Below are 11,115 nucleotides of genomic sequence, written 5' to 3'. Positions count from 1 at the left end.
GGTCACGTGCCTCCATCCCTATCATTACGAGGAAAAAGCAGCAAAAAGGTGGGACTTTAAATGAAGCTCATGATAGCAAATGAGTAGAAGGTGGATGATAAAGTATTTAATAATCCATAAATACATGTTTACATACATTAAATTTCATATACATAGAAATGCACACTTGCATAGTGTCAATTTCTGAAACAGTAAAATAACATACAGTGGGGCAAAAAAGTATTTAGTCGGCCACCAATTGTGCAAGGTCTCCCACTTAAAAAGATGAGAGAGGCCTGTAATTGTCATCATAGGTATACCTCAACTATGAGAGACAAAATGTGAAAACAAATCCAGACAATCACATTGTCTGATATTTGAAAGAATTTATTTGCAAATTATGGTGGAAAATAAGTATTTGGTCTCCTACACCTACAAACAAGCAAGATTTCTGGCTCTCACAGACCTGTATCTTCTTCTTTAAGAGGCTCCTCTGTCCTCCACTCATTACCTGTATTAATGGCACCTGTTTGAACTTGTTATCAGTATAAAAGACACCTGTCCACAACCTCAAACAGTCACACTCCAAACTCCACTATGGTGAAGACCAAAGAGCTGTCGAAGGACACCAGAAACAAAATTGTAGACCTGCATCAGGCTGGGAAGACTGAATCTGCAATAGGCAAGCAGCTTGGTGTGAAGAAATCAACTGTGGGAGCAATAATTAGAAAATGGAAGACATACAAGACCACTGATAATCCACTGATGACCACTAAATACTTTTCATCTTCCATCAATTAACATCCTGCCTTCGTAGTGTAGAACTGTTTAGTAGGCATGGAGGAGGAGGGAGGGAGTGGGCTTTCATTTTCTAGAGTGTATACGCCCACATATATGAGTTTTCAGTCACGTGGGCTGCTCACGTAAGAAAAAGGAGGAAATGTATTTATTTATTTCAGTTACTTATATAGCGCCGTCAATTTACGCAGAGCTTTACATATACATTGTACATTCACATCAGTCCCTACCCTCAAGGAGCTTACAATATAAGGTTCCTAACTCATATTCATACATACTAGGGACAATTTAGACAGGATCCAATTAACCTACCAGCATGTCTTTGGAGTGTAGGAGGAAACCGGAGTACCCGGAGGAAACCCACGCAGGCACAGGGAGAACATGCAAACTCCAGGCAGGTAGTGTCATGGTTGGGATTCGAACCAGCGACCCTTCTTACTGCTAGGCAAAAGTGCTATCCACTACACCACTGTGCCGCCCAATAAAGCTTTTAGAAGGGAGCTGGAGCATGCTCAGTAGATGACAACAGCTGGTCTGCACAATCTCAGGCTGCAGCAGGGACACAGACAAGGAGGGATGGACAGTGAACAGCATTATCAAAAAGGTCTATTGCAGAATACAAAAAACAAATCCCATAGTGAGCGAGTATCAACAGCCTGTAATACAGCATATACTGACAGTTTTAAATGATGCGGGTTTAAAAAAGTGCCTGATCCCCTGCACTACTACAGTATGTGCAGATGAATAAATTAGATTTTTACATTTTTTTTATTGGTTATGTTTTAAAGCAGAAAGTAAAAAATATAGTTTTTTTTTTTTCAAAATTGTCGGTCTTTTTTTGTTTATAGCGCAAAACAAACAATTTAAAAATGCAGACGTACCACCAAAAGAAAGCACTATTTGTGGAAAAAAAAGGACATAAATTTTATTTGGGTACAACGTCGCACGACCGTGCAATTGTCAGTTAAGATAACGCAGTGCAGTTTTGCAAAAAATGACCTGGTCATGAAGGGGGGTAAATCTTCCAGAGCTAGAATGTTGGCCTTTGTTGTCAATAAACATATAAAACCAGCACCTGGTGTCAGTAAATGTAACCAGCCCAGTGTCTAGATATATAATCCGAGTCCGGTTGTACTAAATGTGAACTGCAAAAGAAATGCATCTTTTTGGCACCATGCTGGTCGGGTTCATTGGCTGTGAGCGGAGAACTAGCAGTCACTGACACTGTGTGTCTGGCCACCCAGCAATAGAAAAAGACATGAAAAGAATGTCTTTCAGAGACTTATTAGCTGTGGGGTCAGGCAGATGAACCTCGGGTGCTTGTCAGACCACACTCATAACACGTTTCATGCTGGACGAAAAGAGTACCCTGGCACAATATGCTCATGGTTAGAAAATTCAAGTGGAGCAAAGATGTATATGTATTTCATACATCTGACTCCATACCAAAGTAAGGCAAGCCTGCGTTCATTTCGAAAAAGTGCTCCAAAATTAGGAACTCATAGGAGTTGATTTACTAAAGGCAAACTTGCTAGGGAAGTTGCGCTTTGCAATGGAATTTTCCCCAGGGCTCAATAAATGTGGAGAATTTTATTTTTTCACAAAAATATCAAATGTTTTGTTTGCACGTGATTGATTGAGGGAAGTCAGCAGAGCTTCACCTCATTCACTGAGCTCTGGGAAAAATGCCATTAAAAAGTGAGCAGTCTATTTGTCTTTAGCAAAACAACCCATTACATCTTCTTGATGATGCTTGAGAGGGGATATGATTTCAATATACAAATACCGTACTGGTGACCCCACAATAGGGATAAAACTTTTTCGCAGAAGGGAGTTTAACAAGAGTCATGGCCACTCCTTAAAATTAGAAGAAATGAGGTTTAACCTTAAACTATGTAGAGGGTTCTTTACTGTAAGAGCGGCAAGGATGTGGAATTACCTTTCACAGGAGGTGGTCTCAGTTGTGAGCATCGATAGTTTCAAGAAACTATTAGATTAGCACCTAAACGACCGCAACATACAGGGATATACAATGTAATACTGAATATAATCACACATAGGTTGGACTTGATGGACTTGTGTCTTTTTTCAACCTCACCTACTATGTAACTATGTAACCCTCCTGGCGGTATTCCCGAGTGTGGCTCGGGGTTAAATTTCAGTACCATTAGCGGTAACCCCGAGCCACACTCGGGATTGCATTGCAGAATCCTGGTCCAGTTTACCTACCTTGTCCCCAGGATCCTGCGATGTACCCCCACTGTGTCCTTCGGCGGATCTTCTGCCCAATGCTCTGTGTTCCGGGCACCGTTCCCTGTGAGCGTTACGACGCATGGGGGCGGAGCCCGGCAGCAAATTCAAAAAGTACTAAAAACATAACACATACAGTAAACTGTAATCCTACAGATTACTTTGCTGTATCAATTAATTTCACCTCCCTTTTGTCCCCAGTGCTTTGTCCAGTGCCCTGCATGCAGTTTTATATGATATATATACTGTTCTTTCTGCCTGGAAACTTAAGATTGTCCATGGCAACCAAAAAGTGTCCCTTTATGTCAAAAGTGGTTTTAGACCAGCTAGAAAACAGCGATAGTAAATTAGAACACTTGCAGAATTGAGCGATAGTGAATCGTGGGGAAATTAATTGTATTATTATTATATTATTATTTTTTTATAATTATTTATATTTATTTATTATATTATAATTTATGATTTTGTGTTTCAAACTTTATCATACCCGGGATATCTACTAGACTCTTGTTTGGACAGATTTAAGTGCATTATTACTAAGAATTACAGGCCTATAATATAAAATGCCAAGTTTCTAGGCAAAACAATGTACCACGTTGACATTCAAAAATGTGACATAATCATACCGCCAGAGAGGCTCCAGTGTATATAAACCCCAAAACAAAATATTTTATTAATTAGCTAGTCAGTCCTTAGCTATGGTGACTGAATTTGCTTCATTTGTTTCAGAGTTTGAGGTTGACTTACTAAAGGCAAATAGGCCATTCAATTTGCAAGAGAACTTGCATGTTGTCTGTGAATTTTCTCTGGAGCTTAGAGAATATGGTGAAATTTCACAAAAAAAAAAAAAACATTTTTGCTTGAACATTAATTAATGATTATCAGCATGTAAAATAAAGGTACATTTACTAGAAAACAAACACCCCAACTTCCCAGTGGAGCAGTGGGCAAAAGCCAATAATTACTTACCACTAGAGTGCATAAACATCATAAAAAAGTCCTTTAAATAATTTATCAATGATTATTTAGGAAAAAAGTTCTCCATGTCTTCCAAGATTTTCCACCACACACCACTTGTGCATATGAGATCCCTCTCCCTTCATGGCTACGAGGCAACCGGAGGTGACGTCAGAGCCGGAAACAGAAGTGATGGGGCTGAGGTGTCCGATGGTTCCGGAGGTGGGGAGGCAGTTGAGATATCACTGTACTCCATTCCCTGATACCAGTATTCACTATTGAAGGGTAAACAAAAAGGGAGGTGGAAATGTGAGGGCAGTTTCCGAGGCTGGCCAATACACATAAACACCCGGAAAAGGGGAAAAAGAAGAAAAGAAGGACAGAAAAAAAGGGGGGGGGGTGATATTTTTGGTTTCAATTTGTAAGTGGCTTTTTATGAATATATTTATGTGGATTGGTTTACTGTACCATTGGAGGCTATTACTTTCTTTTCCTTATACATTGTGATGACTTATGAGGACTTTTTGAGAAATGATTCATTGACAAGATATCCGGGAGTCAATGTGTATTTTTTTGGCTGGTCATGAGAATGACAAGTAGACCGCTCACTATGCAAGAGAAGTCACGTGTTGACTGTGAATTTTCCCTGGAGCTTAGTGAATTTGGTGACATTTCAATCAAGTTTCCCTTTAGTTACACAAAGCCACAGGATTTCATTATGCAAAATACAACCTTTCACCCTTCGGCATTCTAACCACCGCAGATGTCATCTGTTGATAAGGGGGACCTCAGATGCCTGCACAGCATCCTTGTTTGCCCCTCTCTGTCAGCACTGGGGACACAATAGCTATGTGAGGGAGAGAAACTGAGGGAGAAGAGAAACCCTGGAATACTAGTCGGTACCAGTGGGCAAAGGTTAAGGAATAAATCACCACTAATGTTAGGTGTCCTACGTGTGTGGCTGTTTCTGCATTATTTAGAACTATTCGTTTTTCGATTTTTACATTTTAGAACAGGGTGCCTCGAGAGTGTGCAGAATTTTAAAGGGTGCCTTGACTGAAAAAAGGTTGAGAAACACTGATCTACACCACAAGGTGCCAGGCTAAATGATTTGCTGACCTAAGCCCCAAGGCCCATCTGGCCAAGTGCCCAGGTTCCTCTGTCTATACAGGGCTAATGCCAAAATCCCATTCAAAGGGTTTTGTGTGGCTTTGCAGCAAATATCTGCTAGTTGTCAAACCTTTTTTTGGAATTTCCGATTATTGGCCCCAGATAAGGTTGATTCTGTCTTCAATTCACCTTCCTATAAGATCATACAGTTGTACGTGAAGGGCTGCCAACGGGCTTTTGTTGTTTTGCTGAAATGTTTAGTCAACAATCCTCCCAGGGGGAAGCTAAGCGGAAAAGCATACAGTATGTGTTCAACCTGCCAAGAAAACAGACAAGTAATACTTCTGTTTTAACCAGTCTGTGTTAATGAAGGGACCTGTATATTCCTTCTGATCTAAAGAACTGAGAAGACCATGCACTGCACATTGCTTACCTGCTTTCCAAATTGACAATTAAAAAGGAAGCCTTATTATCAGATTTCCTTACAAGATGCTTTGAAGTCACAATGTTCTCCAATATTTTTAAAAAGGCAGTAGAAAGAATTACACAGATGAATTCAATTGTACAAGCGCTTCTCCCCTGGCCACCAATATAAAGAGGTTCTGTTCTACTGCTTACCAAATTAAGGGGGCACTTCATTGACTACTATGGTAAGGAGGTACTGCACTGACCACTGATGTAAAGAGGCATCTTTTCACTGACCACCAATGTAAGGGGGCAATTCTCCACTGGTTATTAAAGTGGAGGTCCACCCTAAAAAAAAAAAAAAAAAAAAAAATTGCATAAAAAAATTCCTAAAAAAATGGAGGAAAAAAAAAAATGTTTTTGACTCACCTGAAATGGCTGTTGCTAGGCAGTCGTCCTAATCAGCCTCTTCCTACGCCGCGGTGATCTTCAGTCTTCTCCTCCCCACTGACAGAGTTTTTGGCGAGGAGAGCAGATCAGCGGCATCTCTACAAAGGGGGACATCTAGGAATGTAATCAGGGCACTGATCATCAGTGCCCTGATTACAAAATTGCAATATAATGTTACAAATCACTGCCCACCATTGCCCACCAATGCCAGATATCAGTGCCCACCAGTGGCAGCAATCGGTGCCCACCACAGCCCACAATCAGTGCCCATTAGCGATGCCAGTCAGTGCTGGCAATCAGTGCCGCCTATCAATGCTGTCCATCAATGCCCATCACTGCTGTCAATCTATGCCCATCAGTAATGCCCATCAGTGCCTCCCATCAATGCTCATCAGTGCCCATCAGTACCGCCTATCCGTGCCGCCTATCAGTGCACACCAGTGCCGCCTATTAGTGCCACCTAACAGTGCCCATCAGTGCCGCCTATCAGTGCTCATCAGTGCTACATATCAGTGCCCATAAGTGCGGCATATTAGTGCCTTCTCATCAGTGCCACCTAATCAGTGCCCAAAAGTGCCGCCTCATCAATGCCTACCAGTTCAGCCTATCAGTGCTCATCAGTGCTGCCTCATCAGCGCACATCAGTGAAGGTGAAAAATTACTTAGTTACAAAATTTACTGACAGAAAAAAAGTAAAAAACATAATTTTTTTCTAAATGCTTGGACTTTTTTTTTTTTTTGTAAAAAATAAAAAAACCCAACAGTGATTAAATACCACCAAAAGAAAACTCTATTTGTGTGAAGAAAATTAGAAAAAATTTGTTTGAGTACAGTGTTACATGACCGCTCAATTGTCATTCAAAGTGCGACAGCGCTGAAAGCTGAAAATTGGCCTGGGCAGGAAGGGGGTGTAAGTGACCGGTAGGCAAGTGGTTAATGACAGCTACAATTAAGCAACTCACAGGAGTAAAAGTAGATCACGCTCATCATTCGATAAAAGTCACCGCTGCAGCTGGCCGGTTGGCCAGGTGGCCAACATTCCTCCTCACTGGAACCCACCACTAGTGACGCCAGTGACGCCGATCCCCCGTCTGCCGAGAATTCCCAGACAGCCATCCTGGAAGTGCTGGGAACAAACAGCATCACCAAGGATCCATCTGGTTTTCCAGTGAGGAGGAACATCGGCCACCTGGCCACCCGGCCAGCTGTAGCGGAGACTTTTATTGATTTATGACCATGATCTACTTTTACTCCTGTGAGTTGCTTAATTGTTGCTGTCATTAACCCCTTCCGCCCCGGAAGGTTTTACCCCCTTAATGACCAGGCCATTTTTTGTGATACGGCGCGGCTTTACTTTAACTGACAATTGTGCGGTCCTGCGATGATGTACTCAAATAAAATTGATGTCCTTTTTTCCCCACAAGTATTTGATCACCTCTGCGGTTTTTATTTTTTGCTCTATAAACAAAAAAAGGGTGCCAATTTTGAAAAAAAAAAAAACTATATATTTTACTTTCTGCTATAACACACATCCAATAGAAAAATTGAAAAGAATCGAATTTCTTTATCAATTTAGGCCAATATGTATTCTGCTACATATTTTTGGTAAAAAAAAATCCCAATAAGCGTATATTGATTGGTTTGCGCAAAAGTTATAGTGTCTACAAACGATGGGATATTTTTTATGGAATTTTTATTTATTTATTTTTTTTTTACTAGTAATGGCAACAATCATCAATTTTTATCGGGGCTGCAACATCGCGGTGGACAAATCAGATACCTTATGGGGCATACACACGGTCAGACTTTTCGTCTACAAAAGTCCAACGGACGCCGACGGACTAAAGCTGGCTGGTAATCCGATCGTGTGTGGGCTTCCCCGGACTTTCAGCTGACTTTTTCAGCCTCAAATCCGACGGACTTTAGATTTGAAACATGCTTCAAATCTTTACGTCGTAACTACGACGGACCCCGAAATCCGCTCGTCTGTGTGCTAGTCCGACGGACAAAAACCCACGCTAGGGCAGCTATTGGCTACTGGCTATGAACTTCCTTATTTTAGTCCGGTGTACGTCATCACGTACGAATCCGTCGGACTTTTGTGTGGTCGTGTGTAGGCAAGTCCGTTCGTTAGAAAGTCTGCCACAAGTCCGCCGCAAGTCCGCCGAAAGTCCGCCGGAAGTCTGTCGGACAGGCTGTCGGACTTTTGTAGACGAAAAGTCCGACCGTGTGTATGCCCCATAACTGCCATTTTTGACACTTTTTTGTGGACCAGTGACACTAATACAGTGATCAGTGCTAAAAGAACAGCGATCTGTCTTGTTTACATAGGCAGATCGTCGTTCTGCCTCTCTCTCGAATGAGCACGGGTGGCAGGTGGACATCGGGTCTGCTGGACCCGCTGATTGGCTCCCCCAGTAGCTGCTGCAAGCATCCACGAACGGGTATGTCGTTTTGCACAGCCGGGCCGGCTTGCTGCATTAAATGTGCAAAAGGCGGTCCAATCTGCTACACTTAGATGGCACTTCTTCCTCTTCCCTTTCTTTTGCAGAGTCTTTTCTAGCTCTCCAGCAGCGGCTGCCATTAATGCAGCCAACTGGACTTTACACCCCATTGACTGTTTTGATGTTCCTTTAGTCCATTACTACCTGGGACTGTGTGCTTTCAGTGCACTGGTTTTTTACTTTCCCTGTACTTATTTTTGCCAAAAATGCAAAATCAAAAATGTATTATATTGTAGCTTACCCCCTTAGCACTGACCGTACGCACATATGCGTCCTCGGCTTGAAGGGGTTAAACCGGGGTAATGCCTGTAGCTGCAGACATCACCCCAGTACTGTTTTTTTTAGAGTGGGCGGTTGGCTCTTTAGGGACAACAACTGATGCGGCTAAAAACCACTCGGCCATACCTCCCAACATTTTGAGATGGGAATGAGAGACACCTACCAGCAAACATATGTAGGCATGGGACACGCCCTCTGCCACACCCCCTTAAAGGAGAATTAACCCAAAAAAAGGTTAATTAAATCCATGAGGGCTTTTTTTTACCACTACTATTCCTTTATATTGGCTTTTAAAATGTGTACAAATACAGCAATTTAGAATTTGGATGAAAGGTTTAGCACTGGGAAACACTTTTTGAAAGATAAAAAGTGCATTTTATATACAACTATATAGATCAGACCAAAATGAGGGACAAATGAGGGGGAAAGAGGGATAAAGGGACATTGCTCCAAATCAGGGACAGTCCCTCTAAATCAGGGACAGTTGGGAGCTATGCACTCGGCTATTATCCTGCGGGAGGAGATGTCCCCCCTCTCCCGCCGCTCTTCCCGGGCCTCCCATCCCACCGGGAGACCCGAGCCATGATCCAACACAGTCCCACAGTCTGGGACTGGAACAAAGCCGGAAACGGCTTTGATCGGGTCTCCTATGTAAAAACACGGAAGCGACGTCACAACGTCGCTTCCGGTTTACTCGGCTGTCAATGGCGCCGATTTAAAAAAAAAAATGACAGTATTCAGTATCCCCGTAAAAAAAAAAATAAATAAATAAGGAAAAAAAAAATTAAACCGCCCCCGTCCCTGCGAACTCGCACAGCAAAGAAACCGCATGCGTAAATCACGCCCACATATGTAAATGGTGTTCAAATCACACATATCACCGTGAGCCTTAGAGTGAGAGCAATAATTCTAGCAAAAGACCTCTTCTGTAACTCTAACCTGGTAACCGTTCATTTTTTTTAAAGCGTCTATGGAGATCTTTAAGTACCATAGTTTGTTGCCATTCCATGAGTGTGAACAATTTCAAAGCATGACATGTTAGGTATCTATTTACTCGGCGTAACATCATCTTTCCCATTATACAAAAAATTGGGCTAACTTTACTGTTTAGTTTTTTTTTTTAATTCAGAAAATTTTTTCACAAGAAATTGTGTTTGAAAGACCGCTGCGCAAATAACGTCTGACATAAAATATTGCAATGATCACCATTTTATTCTCTAGGATCTCTTCTAAAAATATATATATAATGTTTGGGGGTTCTAAGTAATTTTCGAGCAAAAAATACGGATTTTAACTTAGCAACAAATGTCAGAAATCATTAGATGTTGTGGCTTTATTCGTTTTCTTTTCTTTGACTTTTTCCCTCTGTTTTCACCTGGTGATCTGTCCAGTAGCTTAAAAATCCTCGGGACTCGCTCATAGCGCTATACTGCTTATACTGGGATGTCTCGTCTTAAACTTGCTGGTATTATCTAGCAAGGTGAGGCGGAAGTGCTTCGTTTTCCCATGTAGGGGTTCACATGCAAGATATGATCAGTTCTGGTATACTTTCGCTTTAAATGGCATGCTGTGAAACATTGCGCGCTAGCCTCCAATCTCAGATGATGCCTTCTAAGGAGAAACGCGTTGGTCGGAGCTTGTGACATCAGCGCGCATGGCCCGGCCACACCCACAGTGGCCTTGCTTATTGGATTTTTATGCCTGTTTACAAGATTTACTCTGTAAGTGCAATACTTTTTATTGTACAAACTTTTATAAGCAGTGCTATGAGCTCTCTTCCTTGTCTTTAAACACATGGACATGTAGGACTCAGGTGGTGGAATATACCACGGTATCTAGTGACTCTTTAGGAACAAGTTGCGGTCATCCAGAGGGAAACATTCTTACCTCCTTTGCGAGATCTTGTGGTCTGGTATTTGCCTAAGGAGCACAGTGGTGACACAGAAGCACTTTATTGCAGTAACTTCCAGCACAGAGCACTTTTCTTAGCGCCTTGATGGACTTTTTTTGGACTTTTTATTCTTAATGTTTGAATTATTGGATTATTTAATACATTTATTCATTTGTGTAATTTTTTGCACTTTGCAATTTATATGCAATGTTTATTGTGTAATTTTTTGCACATAGTTTGCACCGTATAGTGTGTTAGTTATATAGTTGTAGTCACATTATCAGCATCAAGCTTACCGCTGATCGTGGTTCCAAACGAACCTCCCACCGCGATGAGTCCCGGGATGACACTTACTGTGTGGGGCTGGTAAGTCGCGCCACTGGCAAAGAAAACTCCTTGTGGTGGGCTGGGAACAGATATGAATATTTATAATCCAAACCTACTGTAAGATCTCTAATACCAGAGGCAACAGGGCCACCTACTGACAGAAGG

The sequence above is a fragment of the Aquarana catesbeiana genome, linkage group LG11 (assembly GCF_042186555.1).
Source record: "Aquarana catesbeiana isolate 2022-GZ linkage group LG11, ASM4218655v1, whole genome shotgun sequence".
NCBI lineage: Eukaryota > Metazoa > Chordata > Amphibia > Anura > Ranidae > Aquarana > Aquarana catesbeiana.
This window is presented reverse-complemented; position numbering follows the sequence as displayed.